Source organism: Anomalospiza imberbis, chromosome 2, assembly GCF_031753505.1.
Source record: "Anomalospiza imberbis isolate Cuckoo-Finch-1a 21T00152 chromosome 2, ASM3175350v1, whole genome shotgun sequence".
NCBI classification, from domain to species: Eukaryota; Metazoa; Chordata; class Aves; order Passeriformes; family Viduidae; genus Anomalospiza; species Anomalospiza imberbis.
Genome location: NC_089682.1, coordinates 53,541,424 through 53,562,492, shown reverse-complemented (window position 1 = coordinate 53,562,492; position 21,069 = coordinate 53,541,424). Strand labels below are relative to the sequence as shown.

At 38.3% G+C, this 21,069-nt stretch overlaps 1 protein-coding gene across 11 annotated transcripts in view; it reads left to right on the top strand.

Moving 5' to 3' along the window:
- Window positions 1-21,069, top strand: part of ZBTB20 (zinc finger and BTB domain containing 20) — a 482,085-nt gene that overhangs the window by 8,539 nt on the left and 452,477 nt on the right. The window contains exons 1-2 of one of the 11 annotated variants that reach the window (XM_068181099.1): window positions 19,975-20,193; window positions 20,290-20,334. The exons of 3 other annotated variants lie outside the window; for them this stretch is intronic. The gene's annotated coding sequence lies outside the window, so the exon portion shown is untranslated. Of the gene's footprint in view, window positions 1-17; window positions 20,335-21,069 lie in introns of those variants that run through there. 7 more of the 11 variants (XR_010996228.1, XR_010996227.1, XR_010996231.1 and 4 more) reach the window with 7 other exon arrangements.

Below are 21,069 nucleotides of genomic sequence, written 5' to 3'. Positions count from 1 at the left end.
CCCTGAGGAGTTAGACTTGCTTGAATTATTTACATCTACTGTAGGAATTCTGTCTTGCATGGCATACTGGGCTGATTGCATAGATGATACAATATGATGCAGAAATAAGTGGAGGATGTGCCTAGAACATAAAGATATGCCTTAGACTCATGAATATATTACATAAAAAATAATTCCTACTGTAATGCTCCTGGCTTTTGCTGTGTTAACTTCAGGGAAAAAAATTGTCCACAAAACTTAGGATCTTGGTTATAGCCAGAAAGAAATTGTTGAGAAAGATGAATGGCTTAGAGAATAACTTATGCAATAGGTCAAAAATAAAAAGCCTGGTTTGACTACTAGTGGGTATCTGAAAGACGTCATTGCTCAGTGGTGATGTTCTGGAATATAATGAGCACTAGCTCATCTCATTTGGCAAACATGGTAATTCCTGGTAGGACAGGAGATAATTAACGAGTGCACGTGGAATATGAATTGTTTATTTTTTTAATTTTAAATCATGGTCACAATGTATTTAAGTTCAGTAGAGTAGAAAAAAATAATTATTGGTTTTAGTAGAATAATTCTGTGGGGCACCCCACTTTTTGAATAAGCAAATACAGATCAATATTTTCTTGAATTTACTGGTCATGTACATTTATTCAGTATGTTGCCATTCACTCCCTTTGAATAGTTCTACATGTCACATTTTTGGGAATTTTACATTTGTGGTTTCAAAACAAAAATTGTTGTGCCTAATTCTGTCTTTCAAGATAAATAAGGCAGACCTGGTTTTGTACCACAGTGGCTGAGTACTTGTACTCTTGTGGTGCAAATACATACTCAGGTTCATGATTTGCTTGCTGAAAGGCCTTGTGGACATTTGTTAAGGCTTTGCATTTTGTTCCAGAAAAATGTAACATTTTGGTGAAAGGGCGTCTACTTAAATGGAAGAGAAGTTGCCAAAAAAACAAGGACTGAGATGAAGAGGGTTAATAATTCCCCTTTTTCAGTGATGGCTTATGTGGGTGCCACTGGGAGACATTCACCCAGCCTTGCTGTCCAGCCCCAGTTCTGTGGATGCCATTCACTTGGGCTGATCATGTGGTGCTTTATCCCTGAGCAGCACTGCTCCTGGACAGCATGATAACCTGGACCTGACCTGATAAGCGTGCTAACTGCAGATTCCCAATTAGTATTGATGTTACTTCATGTGTACATTCTAACAGGAACTGGGGAGTCCCAGATGAGCTCAGTGCCCCATCCACTGCTGCTGGGTATTTTATATGCTGTAAAAGCAGCACAGCCTCAGGAAGCTTTTAGTTAAAAAGGCAAGTCAGGAGAGAGGTGAGGGGAACAAAATGTTAGCATTTCCACTGTTGTGGTTGCAGACGAAGACACAGGGAAAAATTAGATTATTTTATTGGGATAATCCAGGGAAAGGAAATAGAGGTTTTCAGAGGCAACTAACTCCCACAAAAGCAAGTATGGGAGTGATGTGCCAACCTGCCATTTGTGCCTTTGAAAATGTCCCCAGGGAGTCTATTGTAGAGCCAAGCATTGAACTCTGATCTTCAGTCCTCCACCAGACAATCGTTCCTTTCTGCTTTAAGTGTTTTTAATTGAAAAATACCATTTGAACAGTGTCTGTAAAGAATTACTTTTCCTCAGAACCTCCAAAAGAAAAGCAAAATGATGTGCTGCAGCAATAAATTATCCAGGGATCAAAATAAAAACCACAGTCTTGTTATGAAAACCAGAACTGGTGGGTAAATACTGTGAATTTATGACACCACTGGAAAAATAAATCCACTCTGGTAAATGTTAATACTTTTAGAACTAAAGATTTTTGGTTTAATTATTAAACTATTCAAAACTCTTCTAAGCAGACTTTACATGCAAGAGCTACAGAATGTTAAAAAAAAATACAGAAGTTCATCCCTTGGTTTTCTGCAGGCACTATTTATATCTATGTTGGTGTTTGTTTCAGAGAAGAGAATAAAAGTCCGCATGACGCTATCTTAATCTCCCCAAATAGCAGTAACGCTCTTCCTTTTATGTAGGGTTGCACATATATTCACTCACACTTTCTCATCACTTTGTTAGAAGGTAGACTCTTTTCCCATTTTGCAGGTTGGGAAACCCTGGCAGAACTCAAGGTTACACAAATCCAGAGAAATCGTGAGAGTCAGATTACGCTGCTGGAGTGACCCATGTTCAGGCCACTCCAGCACGTCCCCTAATAATATTTTACAAGCCTGAGCCATCTGTGTGTGATGAGATCAGAAGTAAGGAAGTCTGTAGTTGCCAAGAGAATTTTAGCAAGCAGAATTGTACAACTACAAAGAAATTCTACAGCATCAACAAAGCAAGCTAAGAGAAATATTCACACTTAGCTGTTTTTGACTTTTTTAATTGGAGAGTGTTCTTGTTAAATTTTAAGGGTTTGTTCTTCCTGTTGCACACCTAATTATTGATCATATTGTGAGCTTTGCATACATTATTAGGAGCCTCCAAAATGGCTAATACCATATTTTGCAAAAGCAAGAAGACGCTACTGCTGCATCTCTCAGTGCACGTGGAGGGGTAGTCAGCCCTACATCTTGGCTGCATCCCAGTGGTTTGGCTTCCTTCCCCTCACAAACACACACACAAACACACAAGCTCAGAAGTACCCCTAACAAGAGACCCCGTGAGAATTCCCTGCCAACTTCTGATCCATGGACTTCTTACCATGCATGGACTTCACATCAGTGAGATCGGGTATTACTTATGTCTTCCTTCTTTTACTTTGTGTAAGATGAACTTCACAAAAACAAATAAATACAAAGTATAGGCTGTTCAAATGCTCTCAGCATCCGTTTCACTCTTCTCCCTTTGAACACAACTGAGACTTGACTGGAAATGGAATTAAGCCCACATTGAGCATTTTCAAGACTTGCAGTCATAGAAGAATTTATAATCCTACAAAAGGAATTCTGAAGCTCATCAAAGGATATGAATCTTTAGCTCTCCAGAATGGTTCTGATTCTGGAACAGAAAGTCCCTTGAGCTGCTTTCTTGGTTACTATGGGTTAAGTTCAACTAGGCTTTCTCCCAGTTTGTTTTATTAGAAAATGGTATTTATTTGACTGTGGTATGCTACCTAAAATTGTTATAATTTGTTTCTTTATTTCCATAAACATTTCTCTGTTTGTTTTGGAAGAGTGGTTACTTAAGGAAAAAAAAAAAACAACAAAGTAAGCTTAAAAATATATTGCTTGTCTCCCATATAAAATTTTCTCTTGTAATCAGTGTATATAATTTTCCTATAGCACCAATCTAAACAAAATAAGGCAAACAAAAGAAAAGAGAGGGAAGAGAGACATTAGAAACTATTTTCAGGATGATATATCAGACCACACGCACTTATGGGGTAGAATAGATTTATTATTTTGGGCAGTACAGTGGAACTTATGAGAAGCTTTCTTTTTTTATACAAAGTTAGTTCAGAGTAGATTAAAGTTTATTTCAAACTCAGCATATTTGACCTCAAGCATCATAAGAGTCATGTAAAATTGGCTCATGCTATTAAATTCCTACAGCGAACTCCATAATAATGATTAATTTCTTTCATAAACTCTCTTCATAATTAATACAGGTTTCATTGTGGGCACTGCTATTCTCATATTGATTATCTCTACAATTTAGATTGGACTCGTAAAACGATGTCTTTGTTTACTCTGATGGCCAGACATTTATTTTACTTGGATAACTCTCATCATTTGCAAACTGGACTGGGGATATTGCTATCATAGAAATTACAAATATTTCAGACCTATTCCATGCAAGAGCAGGGATAATTCTTTGGCACCTGAGATTAATAATACTTTGGAGTTTTCTGATGCTTCTCATCTGAGAATCTGAGTTCTTTATGAACAATTAATTAAGCTTTAAGATACCCTTCTGAAATAGGAAAGCATTAGTAGCCTCCTGCACTGGACAAACTCGTATTTAGAGATGACTTAGTTCAAGTCACCTGTCAAGTTTTCTACCTTCATGTTGGATATAACCCGTATTTGCCGATTAACTATCTTACCCTTCAGTTCTGAGATTTTCTCACCTGGCATGACAATTTGTGATGTGGCATATTTCCCTTTGGCAAAATACGCATTTTAAAAAATTGTAATAGCTGGGTATGCTTTAGTTGCTGGAACAAGTGTAGACCTTTCTTGTTGCTTGTTTCTTTTCAAAATTAATTTAATTTTATTTCTAAGTGTTTTTTCTAAACTACAGTAAAATCAGTAGACTGCTAAGACTCTAATAATCCCTTGTAAAAAAACCTCAAAACATGACTTTCACATTTCGGACTTCAGGAGAAGCAGCTTTAATTGGAAAAGCAGAAAATAGTGAATGATGGTACAGAGAAGGTAAAGAGACAAAAACCAGATTTTGTAACATTACCCTGTGCACTACATGCAATGTTGTGCAACAGGTGAGCCTTTCTCTTGGTCAGTCTTGTGTATGTAAATAATGTAAATCCACTTTTTTGTAATATTAGAGGAAACCCTTCTCATAAAACTGAGTGATCTCAAGGATGGGGGCAGTACATTTTGTTTAGTTCTGTTGCCCAGATCCTGGAGGGTCCCGAGCCCCATGGAAGCTGCTGAGCTCTCCTTGTTCTGTTAACTTCAGAGGGTGCTGGGTGGAAGTTGCAGTGACTGGCAGAAGTTAATCTTTGGAAAGCCTTGGAGACAAACAGGAATTCCATTTTTTGAATTGAATTCAGCCATCCTGCTGTTGCCAAACCTACAAGCAGAAGGAAATGTGCATGTAAAAAGCAGCACGTATATACATATTAATGCTTCCAGTACAACATCCCCCATGGCTGAGGACAGTAAGTGCAACTGAGGACATGGTGAGGTTTACAAGAGTACCTCACATGTTGAGATGCTTTATAGTCCCCCCTGTGAATAGCCTAGCGAAAACCATATGTGAAATATAAATATACTGGGACTTAAAAATGGAGCTGCATTCCAGCCTTTTAAGTTAATTTTGTAACATGCAGCATCTGAGGGCTTAATGTGTTTTGTAGCCAATGTTAGCTGAATACTGCAGGGCTTAATAAATGCAGTGTGTACTGGAGACACCAGAGTCTGATGAAAGACGTGAGAGGAGGAGAAGAAGACAGCGGAAATAGCACGTTTTAGTGAAAGAACAAATCCGGTTCGAACCAACTGCGTGCTTGCTTCCTTCAGTCCGAAGGCAACAATGAACTCCCGTTGTCATGCTGAGTCAGTTGGCAGTGACTCGCTTTATCAGTCTCAAAGTTGTCCAGCATTTCATCAGAACTGGATTACACAATGGGTTTTTCCTTTTCCCCCTTTTTTTTTCCCAATACACTTTTAGTATTAATAGGCCCATAAATCATCTGATGTTAACATGTTTCCTCATTAACTTCTACTTTTTTAATTATAAGATTAATAATCATACAACTTCCCAAAGAGGGAAGTACAGTAATCCCAACTTGATTTGAAATTCTCAAGGAAAAGCTTTTGCAGTTATGTGATTCTCTCAGTTAAAAATAAGTTAAAGCCTTTTGTTACTTTCCACAGGATATTGGCATAGCTAACATATGCTCACAATTGTTCAGCTGAGGTATGTGTTCTCTGTTGGGTGTGGAGAGAAAACTTGTGTGTGGAAACAGCAGCCAATGTATCAAAGTTGAATTTTTCTCCCCAGCATGACTTTTTTTTTTTTTGTTTTTGTTTTTGTTTTTTTTTTTTCAAAAGCCTATTGAAGGAAACACTCAAATGCAGTATATTAGCCACTGAAACAGCACACACAAATCATGTGATGTATTTTATGGGTGTATATATCCCTTGAACACAAAAAGACACGTTACCTAAAATGTAAACTGTGTGATTTTGTACTTAAAAACAAGAACATCTTCACAGTCTCTGTAGTTTGTGAAGAAATTTAGGTCTATGAGGCTTCATATCTAACTCTGCATATTGGTGCACTTCAATAGATTCTTTGATTTTAGCACCTATGCTGTTGCACAGTTTCAATGAAAGCGATATGAATAAACTAAAAATGTGTAAAAAGTGATGCTGAGTTGGCTGGACAGCAATGCATCTGTTCTAAAATCCAGCATTCCTAAGTTCAGCCATCTTGTCTGCCCTAATTTAACATCTGTATCTTCCACCTGTATGATTAAATTAATTGTGTTCAATCAAATCAAATTTTTAATCACATATTGAGGGCAAAATATGTATCTTCAGTTTTTAATCTTTGAATGTTGGAGATACATGGAATATGTTCAATGACGCCTTATCCTGGGTTTAATCCCATCCGTCTGTGTTTCGAATCCATCGTGGTGGCTATGAAATGGAAAGCTTCCAAGAGTCTTTGAATAATTTTTTAATTTTGTTCTTCAGTGGTTCTAGTTCTTTGTTGTTAATTAGATCAAACCACATTTCCACCGAGGCTGTAATGGTAGTGTCATCAGCCTGTAATCTGTCAAGTCCCTCTGAAACCTCCTTCAACTGCTTTTGTAAATTTACTACCTCTCTGTATAGTTCCTTGCAGAGAAAAATGTGTGCTATTTTTTGATCAAAGTCCTTCTTGTTCTCCGTGCAAATTTCAAGACACTTGTTGATACAAATGCAGAATCATGTGTTCCTGAAAGGAACTCTGAGTGTCTCTGGGAACCAGGGGCACTTCTTCACTCACGTTACCCTTTTTCACTCAAGTTATCCAGCCTGCTGGTAACAGCAGATTTGTACAGTACAGGTTTGGAAGAGTTTGGCCATTACTTTTTCACTTAGTGTGGCTGAAATACGGCACTGAGCAGCCATATATCAGAAGCAGAAGAAATAGTTTTAAACTTTCTTGTTTCAAATTTGGTTTTTTTTCTGTCTAAGCAAATAGTAAAGACAGCTTTCTCATGCAGTTCTCATTGCTGGATGATATCTTTGGTAACACTGCACCAATATCTGTGGTTTTCATTTTTTTAATAGCAGCATACAAGGACATACATTTCATTGTTCGTAAACTTGTGGTCATTAGGAAATCATTGTCATGTTCAGGTAGCCAACCTGCACTAATGTGACTGTTCAGTGTTGTTACTTTTTCTTTTATTATCCTCCAGTTTCTTCTCTTGGAGATTCTTGTAGTGGACAGCTGAATTTACAAGTCTCTAAAAGAAATGTTTCAATCATTGCTATCAGTTGCTCCTTTTGTATTCCACTGAAGACAACATCATTAAGACAAAATAAGGTTGCATCTGTCTTGTTAAGCAGAGATTCTTCTTACAGCATAATCAACTGGTAAGCTTATTTCTGGGTCTTCAAAACACAAAGGTGTCTAATGTTTAAGAGCATCTAGGAGATTTGGAACACAGATTTAAATCATCATTGCAGCTACATTTAATAATGATAATGACAGCATTAAAACATCTCACTTTCAGGATCATGAAACTCATCAGAGTCCTGCTTCAGTAGTTTCACTTAAAAGGACATTTCATCTTGAAGAGTCTTCAAAAATGAATTGTCTGCATTTTTTGAGATGGATATGAAGTCATCCTAACTTCTTGAGTAATTTTGACAATGCCTACACTATACTGTTAAAAAATTATCTTGGGTTTTGTTACTTTGGTACATGCATACACTTGTTGCTTTCTCCAACTTCTCTTGAAGTCAGATAAATGAATATTTTTATGTGTCTTGACCATTAATCTCCAGTTTGTAATATTGGTATCTTTAATATTAACAGTAGAGCAAGAAGCCTGCAGTCTGTATTTAAGTTGGGATGGAAAACCTGTGTGAGAGTGCTGGCTTTTGTTAGACTTGTTATAGAATAGTCAGATTACTTCATGGAAGTTTTTAGATAGTATTATATGAAGTATTATATGTTCATGTTCAAAACTTGTTTTGTTTATTACTCTTTTTTAGCATAATTTGAAAAATTATTCCATTGACTAGCAGCATCTCTCTCATCAGGCCCTGAAAGTGTTACTCCCCATGTAAGTAGGAAGGCAAGAGTTTGTTTTTTGCTGTCTTTTAAGAGGGGCAGAACTGCTTTATTCGTGTCACTTTCCTGTTGAGTCTTAGAATGTTTAAATTTCTCATTTGCAGATAGAAAATAGAGCCTGATTTTTCAAGCATCACTTCTTCCTATTCTTTGTTATTTTCATGTAAACATTTCTAAGTGTCAGATCCTGAATCCAGCACTGGATTGTTTCTGTATCTGACATTGTAAATATAGGTAACATGACTCATGGACTCTTTCCCAAACTATATATAAGCAACCCCTGCAGCAAAATGTTATAACATCTTTCCTGGGTCTATTGTGAGAGGCTGAGCAGGCCATTTTTGGTCAAATGTATTTCTGCTTTTGAAACACCTCTAGCTTTGTCTGTCAGGGCCTTGTCTCACCAATCACATCCGTGTGAGTTTTGGTTTGGTGTTTACATGGGAGAGTATGGGGAGCACCCCTCTAAAAGCCAGTGCAACTCAGATGCTTTCAGTTGCTGAAAAAAAGAAAAATATGCTAATTTACCAGTACCATACAATTTGTGCTGCTTTTGTTCATTTTTATCATATCTAGTGGTTCTCAATAGTTCATTGCCTTTTTTTGCCTCTGGGGATTTTTGTTTGTTTTTTCAGTCTCTCTCACAGCTGCAAAGTAGTGTGAATCCATGTGCCAGTAGTGTGCAAGGCCAGGTTGGGTGAGGCTTTGAACAACCTGGTTTAGTGAAAGATGTCACTGCCCAAGGCAGGGGGTTGGATGATCTTTGAAGTCCCTTCCAACCCAAATGATGCTATGATTACCCTCTCTGTGCAATCTTAGCTGTAGTTCTCTTAAATGAAATTCCAGCTATCAGTTTTACAAGTAACTGTTTAAACTGTTTATTGATGTTTTCTCAAAGATGGAAGTGCATATACTGCTTTAAGAGTGAGAAGGATGTATCGGGTACCGCAGGAAATACCAAGAAGCTTTCTGTGGCTTGAGAGCATGGCCACAGTGGGAGAAGTGTGTGGAATAGTAACTGTGTGGGATGGTTGGCTCTTTATTCCTCAAATCCTTCCCTGTCCCCATAGGGATGGTCCTAGGCCCAGAGCTCTGCTTAGAAATTCCCAATACTTGATCTAATCTTGAGTGCACATGAGACAAGTGAGGACTGAAAGGCTGAGTTAGCAGGGAGGAGTTGGAGAATTGGAGGTGCTAAGAGGAGCAGGGTAAAGGCTGCAACTAAGCCAGGGTCTTTTACTGTACCTTTTAAATTACATGCCACAATCCACTGCCTATCCCAGAAGTGCAGATTTCCATGACAAGCCTAAAGACTGCTGTAGGAAATACTTTTTTTAGCCCAAGTAGTATTGCCTAGGAATGGTTTTTGAGCAGAAGGATTTCAGTTCAAAGTAAAACCTGTGATGTTAGGGCTGCTTATGGCTATTCCTAAAACACTCGAGTAACTTAGGGCCATTTAATTGTGACAATTGAGTAATTCATGGTACAATGTTTTACTTCCAGCTTTATGGTCTGCCTTTGCCACTGTTTTTAGTCCGCTTTCTAGTCTTTAATCTACACTTCTTTTTAGCAGTTAGAAAACAAACTTGAAACATCTTCTTTTACTCTAGTAGGAAGTGGGTTGTTTTTACTCCTTGAGGAGACTGAGATAACTTTATGCACTTTTCCCTTATTTTATTCCCCATTTTGCCTGTCTTGTTCCTTGATGGCTTTCATTCTTCGATCAATTCCACCAATTTTAATTGGATTTTTTTTTTCCTGTCTTCTCTTGTGATAAAAAGATATTTTCAAGTAATCTCTTTCTTTAGGCCCAGTGGTAAAAGGGCTGTCTTTGGGAATTTGGACATCTATTTTCCATTAAAATGAATGGAATGAAGTGTTAGTGTCTAGCAGGGATTTGATCACCTTTGAGCTATTGTGAAGCAAGTATTCTCATTCCTCTGAAAGTGAACTCCTGTTGTAGATAGGGATGGATAATGTTAAGCTTTGCGATCTGTGGATGCTGTAGTAATATGAATGTGGATAGAACCTGTAAGTCAGATTTTTGGGCTTTATTTGTCTTGCACATAACTTTTCTTAGAGGAGTAGCCTGTAGTTATCCCAAAGAACTTCAAGCATCATTAAGTACCTAACACTAAAAATCTATAGCAATTGTTGTATCTTGTCTGCTCCAGAAAATGATGTAATTTATCACTTATCCTCATATTTTGAAGCAGGGGTCAGACTTTTAGCAGTATGCAGGTGCTTTTGTTCCCTGGTGGTTGGCTTTTTGTGCTTCAAAATTACAGCTTTAATTTAGGATGTAGAAAGCTTGTAGCCTGCCTGTGAGGTTCTAATTAAAGATTGCATTAGATGTGAGCTGACACTTGTTTGTTTCCAGTCAGTCTCCTAATACAAGAATTCTTGGATATGTCAAGCAGTGTTGACTCTGAAGACTATTGTCAGTCATTTCAATGTAGAAACTATTTACTGCTTTACTGTTTGTTTTTTTTTTTTTTTCTCAAGAAATAATGCAGGAAAAAGGAGACATAATAATGTTACATAGACCTTCAGCATTGTCACATTTTGATGCTTGGAACCCAGAGTACTGTTTATGTTGAAACAGCAATGTGGGAGAGTAATGCCCAATAAATTCTCTTCATTATAACCCTGTGGCTACTTTTCTCTTACCTGTTTTAAAGATGCTTACATGAGCTGCACATGGTGCCTAAACAGGTAGTCTCAGCTCTCATGACTGAGAATAGCTGTGCTGCATCAGGTAACCATTAACAACTTGCTCACAGTTTGCCCCCATAATCCCATATCTGGGAATCCCCAATGAATTTTTATGGTACATTGCAGCTTTACTCTGGGAATCCCTAGGAATTTCAGGCTGAAACTCATTTGCTTACTCAGTTGGATGGATGTGTGATGTATAGCTTGATATTTATGTGGGATTTCTATCAGACATTATTTTCTTCCCTTGCTTGGTGCCTGGCCCTCAAATGGTTTCCTGAAACTGGTGAGAATTCCATGTAGGTGTAGTGGTAGTACCTTTGTTTCTGAAACAGAAAGCGTAAAGGTATACTGGCATTTATGGTTCTAACATCTGTGATATTATCACAGTGTGTTAAAAACAAATGTCAATGCATTCTGAGACTACAACAGAGACTACTTAAAGTCATATTGGTATCCAATTGATTTTTACCAATATTTTGTTGGCTTCAGGACAGCTCAACAAATGGAACAGTAGGACAGCAAAGTACCAGTTAATATAAAGTTATCTTTATTCCAACTTCTGTTTATTTTGCTGAGTTTTTTGTTGCATATTATCAAATAGTTTCACAATATGACCTCTGACTTTGAAACAAAACAAATTAAGCGTTAGTTAATACTGATTAGTGCAATTTTGACATTGATTCTTTATTTACTCAAAAATCAGGAAATTAACGTTCCTCCGACAAACTTAATTATGCCTAATTGCACAGATATTACAAAGGGGATCTCTCATTATATAATCATAGATAATCCTGGTAGCAATAAAAAATCTTACGGTCCTAGCTAATATTTGCAAAGAAAGTTATGGAAGAGGAGCCCTTTGACCATAAAATAGTATCTGACTTGGGCTTGTTACAAAACCTGACTGAAGAGTGGCATTGAAGTTGGTACACTTTGTTTCTATTATATCATTTTGAAAATATTATGTCACCTTGTTCTGTATGTTCTAGTTCTGTAATGAAAGGCCCTTTTGTTCAAACACGGGCAAAATAAAAGAGTTGTTTGTCTATAGGATACCAAAGCTCATTTCTGTCAGACTTACACCACCACTAACCTTGCTAGATCTTCCAATTTTTGACAGGTTTGATTGAGAAGAAGGTTCTTATCTCTGTTCTTGTGTAAAATAAGACCTGAAGCTTAATTTTCAGTTATTACAACTTTTTGCTTTTAATTTCTTTGGCTTTAAATAATAAACTCTCTCATCTATTCCTTTCAAAATGAACTTCAATTAATACTTCAGGAAAAGAAATGCACCTCTAAATGTGTCCTTTAAAACAGCTGAGCAAACTGTTCACTTTATCAAAAAATATTCTCCTTTAGGCTAAAACTAAAGGACTAATTCGACCCAGTCTAGTTTTTTCTAATAGAGCTTAGCTTACATAAAGGAAAAAAAGAAAAAGAAAAAAGAGAGCAGGACATTCATTTTCTTTATTGCATCTAGTGCATCTTGGTTCTTTATTCTTCAGAAACCTCTGATTAAATGTTTCAAAGCTCACAAATCCTGCCCATATACACACAAAAACTATCCAGAGGTGGTCGGGTCTACACATAATGAAGGTTTGTGAACATGAGACTTTTTTACCTATAGTTGGTGGCACTGCTTTTAGTAAAAAGGTTACATCTTTACTAGTGTTTCCTATGTGTTTGATACAGGGCTCAGCAGCTGTTTGCTGCTGGAGTGGGCTTCTGAGGCTATCAAAGATAAACCTTTGCTTGATGTTTTACTCATTTCCATTGCTTCACTGAATGGCCTCACAATATTTAGTTAGCCCTGAAACAGAATCAGGCACTTTTCTGTGCTCACAGGTCAGAGCCACGTGGCCTAAATGCCCCTAAGTCCCCGGGCTTTATGTTTTCTGTTAGCTGGCAGTGTGATTGTAGGGGTGCATATCCAGAAACACTAAGAGGAATTTGGGCCAGCTGACAGTAGGTGCCACAGTGAAATTTTAGGCTGAACTGCTTCAAAGTGAGAAACAGACCAAAGAGGTTTGAGTGAAAGTCCAGACTTTTCAGTAACTTATGACTTCAGTTTGCCTGGTAACACCATTGGTTTACCCTTGCCTAGAATGCATGGAGAAAAAGCTTATAGAGGATCTTTCTCACTATATGACTGTGTTTGAGGAAAATAATCCTACATCCATTGAAAGGATGTCATGGTGAAGTACTGTTCATATTAGATGAATAATGCCACTTAGTGTTGCTTCTTTCAAATATTGCAATATTATTGTACATACTATGATTTTTTTTTGGTCATACATCCTTAGCTTTAAGAAAATACATAAAGAAATTTCTAGTTTTATTAATTGCATAAAAAGCTTTAAAAATGCTACTGATCATAACAGAGATTTTTTTTTAATCCCTGGCTTTTAAGAGAATCACATAACTTTTAGAGCCTACTGAAGAGTTTTTTGGATGTTTGAAATTTCAACACTCTGTCTTTTTTTCTGTAGAGAAGTTTGTGTCCACTTCATGGAGTCAGTAAATGTTCAAGTATGAAATTTCCATCTTCATACATCTGATACACTTACATTACATTTTTGTTTTTATTTTTCCAGAAATGGCTATTCATTTGGGGGGCAGTATTCTCAGATGTGATATTCTAAACTATGAGATAATTACCTCTTGAATGAGTAGCATCTTTGAAAATGCTGACATAAATATTTTCCAGGTAGAATGGATTCATGCTGATAGGCTTATGAAAATATTCAGTTGCACCCAGAGGGTAAAATAACATTTTCCAAAATATTGCTAGTGATGTGTGTCTCTTATTTCCCCCATGTAGATCAGATCTTCATTCATAATAAACTTAGTGCATCTCAACTGCTATGACAATCACTAGAGTTGCAGAAGTTTGTGTTGGTTTGTTGGCAGTTTTCCCACTACTATTTAAACAAGGTAAAATTAGAAATGCTGGCCACCTTGAGCTTCAGAATTTTCACTTCTGAAATCATTATGACAGCATTCAATAGTCTGCATGCTCTTTAACTTTCTGTGGCAAAAATAGAAATCTTTCCTGGTTATTCTGATTATCTGGCAGAAAAGACTGATGAATGTGCATCCTGATTTGTTTGTTACCAAAACTTCTTTCATGTGATAAAACTACTTTTTACTATTTGTTGTTCAGTTTGGGATGGATTCAGTGTGGGTTTTCATAAATAATTACTCAGATTTCTAAGTCGTTTAATGTTGTCTGAACTGCAACACGTCTCTCTAATGGAATCAGAGGTAGCCTTTGGGAACCCTATAGTTATATAACAGAGGGCGCACCCCCTACAATGCAGTGGGCTATGTAACAAGATCTGACTTCATTGTAACTCCCTGACTTGCATGAGGGCCTGGCATGTTAGCTCAACAGCTAAATTGGTCACTCATGGCCTGCCCATGCAAATAAAGGTAATATCCCAGCACCCTGTAGGTGGAGAGGGTGAACATATATGTATAGCCAAGGCTACACATTACTGCACCTTGCTAGGAGTTAAATAATTGCAACACAATCTACACATCCAGGACAGAAAGCTAATAACACATGGACATCCCAAGTTCCTGTGCATGTATGTCTAAAGGCTTTTTGTCTGGTTTTGGTTTTTGAATTGGAAAGTGATATGTTGGTATGATACTGTCTTCTGGAGCTGATGAAGACTCTCAGTCCCTGTAGGTGGTGATTGATATACATCAGTGTTGATGAATATAAAAGCAAGGGATTGGCCTTGCTGGGACAAAAAATGTTACATTGTGAGATATCGCTCTCACAATTTACTGATGTAACAGTAACATTTGCTCAACACAGTATTAGAGAAATGTATGACATGGGGTGATTATGCAAGAGAAACCCCATTTTGCAGCCTTAATGCAAGTGGCCTAGGGGAACAGACATTATGCAAAGTGTTCCTCCACTGAAGTACAGGTAGCACATCACAAAGGAAAGTGGGTATTTGGTACACACCGCTTGCACACATATTTACACAAATCTATTTAAACTGTTGGAGACATGTCAGCTTTGCATCTGCTTTATTATTCAGGACATTCTGAGATTAAAAAAAAAAACAAAAACAAAAACAAAAAACCAGAAAAAACAATAGAAAAGCCAGTTCTGGTTCAGTAAGTGCATCCCAGTCTTGTCAATCAGCTGGGCTGTCTGAGAGACTGATCCATAGGGGCAACATAGCCTGAACTTCTGATCAGGAAGGGCTAACATCCCAATTTCACTTTCTGTTCTCAACAGAGGGATTAACTTTTTCCTTTTTTTTTTTTCTTTTTTCTTTTTTTTTTTTTGCCATCTGTAAAATTAGAATGACAGTAGTTTTGTTGCCAAAAGAAGTTGCGAGATTTGATTTATGATTACATGCACCTGAAATATGGTATGATGGACCAAAGTCGCTTTATTAAAGGAAAGTATTACTTATTTGGAGGTCTGGCAGTAAGTAGTGACTTTTGAGATGGGAAAACAACTGACATTCTTTGCATATTGAAAGGCACCAGAAGTGCACTGTATTTCCCCTTTCCTGTCCTCAGCATCATCACCAGTAAATCTGCAGGAATAAAGAGCTTTGTGTGGTCCTTCTACGTTTTTCGTTGGCCCCTGCTGATATAAATCAAACATACTGTCCTCCTGTTATCTTCAGGTTTAAAAACCCTATTTTTAATCACTTCACACAGGTACCTAATTTGAATCAGCCTGCCACACTGCAGGACTCTTGAGCTTTTTTAATTGGCATCTCTCTCATTACATTTGCACAAAGTTGCAGAGACACTGCAGGACACCAGTAGAGACATGTGAATCACCAATCCTGTTGGGCTGGCAACAAGATGGTGTGGTACATCAGGGGAGTCTCAGAGACCCATGGACGTGGTTAAGGGGACGGAGTGGAAGCAGTCAAGTTCAGACATGTTGCTGTGACTCTTTCTAGGTCCTGCCTATACCATCTGAACCAGAGCTGTCATGGAGGCTTGCCTGGGATTTTTAACAGCAGTATGGTGTTAAACCACCCTGGTTTCTAGGAACAGTTCCTAGGATACTGGTAATGCAGAGCTCCCTGAAGGTTTTAATGAAAATGTCATAGGGCAAAAATGTGAAGTACATCAAAACCAGTGTTTTAGGCCATCACAGGGATAGGCAAGGTACCTAACCGGTTCGTGGAGTCAGTCGTACTTAAATTTCTTCAGCATTTGAAAATCAACCCTTAGGTATATGCTAAGAGGCTATTTTTTTTTTTTTTCTGAAGGAAGTAGCTTTTATCTTCAGACATGTTTACATGATGCCATGACTCCTTTTCCAGTTTTGGCTGCCAACAAGATATGTCTAAACTTAGCATGTTGGTGTGCCTGGAGACATAAAGTGGAGAGGAGAGACTAGAGCAGTCTAGAATATGTTATTTGGCATTGAAGTACCTTCCTTCCCTTTCAAACCGTCATCAGAATCTTGTCATTTGCAACAAAGTCTTTGACAGTTCTGGTGGGCACCTTGGTTTTCCCTATCTTTCCCTTACTACTGAAAGTCAGGGCTCTTGCCGCTCTCTAGCAGAACTGGAGATGGGTGCTCCAGCTGCACCAAACACGCCGCTCTTTCACCTGCCTTTATGGTGCTAGTGTTTTTTTCATTCTTTTGGAGGCTTTGCTAGAGGGGATAGGGCTCTTTTGCCTCCCTAATGACAGTTGCTAGAAACTAATTCTGAAGTGAGAAGACAAGTTTGCAGAAAAAGAAAAGCAGGAGTATCATTTACCAGGTAGACCAGCATTGCTTGTTCTTGCATTCAGGATGGATAGTGCAGCATTTTACTAAGCCAGCCAGGAGCCCTCTGTTCCAGCCTCTTTCTCGTGGGGTGACACTGTGTGTGGCCTAGCCAAAATTTGGTGTCTGTGCCATGGGAGATGTACGATCGTGGCACATGCCAAGGGCTTGCTTGCCTGTTGGGCTGCATGGCCAGGCCGTGTGACTGCCATGCAGGCCCTCACTGTCACACAGCAGGTCTGTGTCCAGTCCTGTGACAGAGCTGAAAGCTGCCAGCAGCAACATGTCCTTCTTCCTCTTCTTGCGAATGATCCAAGTGCATAGCCATTGACCTCCTCAGGTAATGGAGAGGAGGAATTACAGGCCCACAGGAGTGTGGTGTGGCGGTGAGCAGGCTTTCATTGAGCAGTTTGAATCAAGCAAATGGGCAGTTTTATGTTGGCAAAACATTAAATCAGGATTCTCCATTCAAATCACACCACTCAGGATTTTTTAAAATGGTTTAGATGGACTAAATGATTAATAAGACAACCCAGAATCGAGCCGTTGATGGTTAGGATCTAAGTCTAAGACTTTCAGGCAAGGAACCAGTAGTGCAAATCACATCTTGTGGGTTTTTTCATTCAGGTCAAACATATATTTGGATTTTATTAAGATTATGGTTAATTTGATTAATTTCTGATTGAAGGCCAAAACTAGCTTAAGTTGGAATCCACTCCATATTTGCTTTCCAACAATCTTGAGGTTTGAAAGTGTTTGGTTTAGTTCTATAGTTCAATGAGTACACAAACCCCATGTGACTTTGGAAGGGGTGGCTTTGGGTTGCAGTTTGGGTCTAAGCATTGTTGTAAGTGAGTGGAACTGGGCTCAGTTCTAGTGTTCTTACTGAGATTCAGACTTCCTCAAAACATGAGGAAATTTGGCCTATTACCCTGGTTCAGATGCATGTATGACATCTCTAGAAAGTTAGAGAAAAGTTAAGGACCTAGGTGCCTTCCAACTTACAGGTTTTGGATCTGGATCAGTTGCAAATCTGAACATTTTTCAAACTTTAGTGTTTTTGACTCAGTACGCAGATTTCAATCTGAATGTCTTAAATTTGAAGGATGCAAGTCTGGTTTTTTATGCAAAGTTGGTACATTTTAAATATCTCTTCAGATATGTATGTGTAAGATTGGTCGGACAAAGGAAGTAATGTTAGTTTGGGGTCAAATATTCCAGGCTGCTAAGAACTTCTCACATCTGACATCCTCATTTTGGTGTAGACCTGGTTTTTAAATTTTAAATTTCAGTGACTATTCCTTTTATTTTAACTGAATATAAGGATATGAAAACTTGTGATTTTCATCAGCTTGCTTTGATACAAGTCCCCTTGACAAAGTATTTTTTTTTCCCCATAATATTTGCCATTGTAAAACTCTGAGTGATGCCAGGCTGAGATGGGAAGACTCTTCACATATTTACAGTACCATCTACTCATGGAACTACAGTTGAGTCTGTTTTACAGATGGAAAAACTGAGGCAATGACTGCTCAATTGGTACTTACCAGTACCAGATCAAGTTACCACAGTTAGAAGCAAAGTCTACAAATGCCCCTTCTGCTTTCCTGACCTTACATACCCTTCAATAAGGTGATTATGGTCAGAAAGTCTAGAGAAGAAAATATGCAATATGACTAAATTTTTGTAATATATATTTAGAGTAACTTGGAGAGCTGCCTCTACATATGCCAGGTGTGTACGTAGCTAAATATTACACAAGGAGTTGAACTTAAGTCATCTATTAGAGCTTTTTATTCTTCATATTTTACCCTAAGGTAAGAGAGGCTGTGGTTTGATGAAAAAACTAATGAAAATTAACCTTTTGAAATAAATTACTTAATCCTTCTGTATTTACTGTACATCTGGATAAAACCAGAATGTTTATAAGCAAAATACAAAAATGTGTACCAGTGAACAAAGCTAATCAAATTCACCAGTCACCAGGCTGGTTAATATTATAAAGACTCTGTGAATCATGAATATCCAGCCAGCCTGAGGGTACAAATCCATGAATCTAGGGAGTTTACCTGTCTCTTTTAGTCAGCAGGCGATCCCTTTTCCATCACTACAACTTAGGCATATATTGCCTAATAATAAATGTGATAATAAAAACGTATTTTGGGAAGCAGGATGTTGTAATAGAGCTTTAGATCAAAAGTGAGATTAATTTTACTTAATTTAGCCAACTACCAGCTAGCTGCTTAGCCTAATCTAGTTGTGTAGGCTCCCTCTTTAGTGGGGAGATAGGGAAAGCTGGGAGGAATTGCATTTGGGAGGTGCCTGTCTCTCCACTGACAATAGAGGGAGCCTACACAACTGGCTTAGACAGGACACTTAACTTTTAGGTGGGTATGAGTTACTCCAGGAAAAGTCTGGTTTGCTTCAGGAGATTTGAGTTCTCATCTGTTTTTCTACTGATTTACAACATAACCTTGGCAATAGCAATTAATTTTTTTTTTTTTGGACCTAGTATCTCCATCTAAAAAACACCCTGTGGATAAAGTTCTTAAAGAACCTTTGCCAAGGAGAAACACAGGTGCAAAATGTTTTTTCCCTGGTCTTCCTACTTTGACATGTCTGTAGTTGTCATTAAAATAAATAGAATTTTTGTGACAGCGTAAGTTTACACGTGATGAGAAGCAGAGCTGAGTGAAAATTATTTTAGAAGCAGCATACATCTTCTTCAGATGTGACAGAATATTGTAAAAATAAAAATATAGTAACTGGTTACATGTATTGTTTCTCCTACCTTTTCTTCTCCTTTGCACCTTCTACCACTCGTCCATCCCCTCGTCTCCCCCCAGCAAAAACATATAGGGAGTGGGGAGAACATTCTTCAGATTAGACCTGTATTTTAAATAACCTTGGCCTGTTTGCAACTGGGAAAATGTTTTTTTACTTGAGAGATTTATTTCTGTCCTTGTAACACCATGTACTATATGCATTGCACCTGTTCAGACATAAGCACAGCACATTATTATAGCTGTAGGGGCAGAAGCTTCCCAATATATATTTTTGAAAGGAGGGAATGCTGGGGAGAATAGCCCTCTCTTTTCAATTGTTTACCGAGCAGTCTCTTAGGAAGACTTCTTCCTCATCAAGATCAATTTTCCCTGCTCCCCTATTGTCTGGGGAAACCTATCTCCAGGAGCGTCTTTCTTGAAAGATCTCATGACTTTAAAATCATCAGTGGGCTTTGTGTAGTCTGCCTGTCAAAAGAGATATGTTTACACCTTCCCTGCATGTGTTAGAGCTATAAGGTTACGGAGCAGAATGGCTGATACGTTTCGGCGCTCCATGCTAATATGCACAAAAAATGTATTTATGATAATCATATGGACTGTCTGAAACAATGCATTCCAACATCCTGTAACATAAACAAGAAAGGTGGAGCCAGCCGGCACCCAAGTGTTTATTTGCCAGCAATCCTGCTCAGCCCCGTGTACCTTTGCTACGCTGCCTCAGCCTGGCAGTATTGAACCTGTTGCTGCATTAGCCGAGTTGTATTTTGCTAGATAGGGGAAGGAGGGCTGTCTGCTGTCTGGTAGGAGGGCTTTGTCTGTGTGCGCCTTTCTCTCTCTCCCTCTCTCGCTCTCCCTGTCTCTCGCACTCTCGCTCGCTCTCGCTCGCTCTCTCTCGCTCGCTCTCCCTTTCCCGTCTCTGTGGTTTGTAAGGTAGGTTGCAGTGTGTGTATATACACAACATCAAGAGCAGGAAAATGGACTCATTAGGGAGGCAGGCAGTCATTACCACTCACACTGTACTTCCAGGGAGACAGCGACTATGAGGAGACAAACTGAGGACTGGGGAACAAGGTAGGCCAGTCAACTTTTATAAAACATAAAAGAATAAAGCCTCTACTCTCCTTAAACCACCACCAGTTCTTTATTCTCCCCCCCCCCCCCCCCGCCGCCTCCCCCTCGATTTTTAATTTAGAGATGTAAGTTTGCCAGACCTATTTGCTAGCTTAAAATTCGGAACATCTATAGAAGGCCTTACCCTCTACAAATGTCCCCCCCCCGACTTATTTAAGGGTGTGCCCCCTTATGATTCACTTTAATTACTTTTTTTTTTAATCATGAAGGAAACAAATACGTTTGTTTTCCAACACTAGTTCCAAGTAAATCAATATCTTTCACTCTTGTAAAACAGCTCTCTCCGTGTGTTTGTGGGTCTCTCTGCTTTTTCTTTTCTGTTTATGCAGTTCCATCTGTCCGTCCATATATCATGTTTTCCTTATTTACTGCTAAATGGGGGTTTATTAGTATTTGCCAATGACTTTTAACTGTAATGCCGGTGACCAGGGTTAACGGTGACTCTCATTCTTTGTTTTCTATATATATGCACACTGTAAGTTTAAAGTCCGTGCTTGGCATACAGTAAATAAAAGCAAAAAAAAGAGAAAGCAGGTTCCACTCTTCTTGACAGGATTTTTATTCAGAGATTTTGCTGTTTATCTGTTTAGGTTTGGGGGCAGTGTGGGTTAATTTTGGTTATTGTACATGTACTTTTTCCTCCTGGATATTTTTAACATCTATTTTTCATTATTA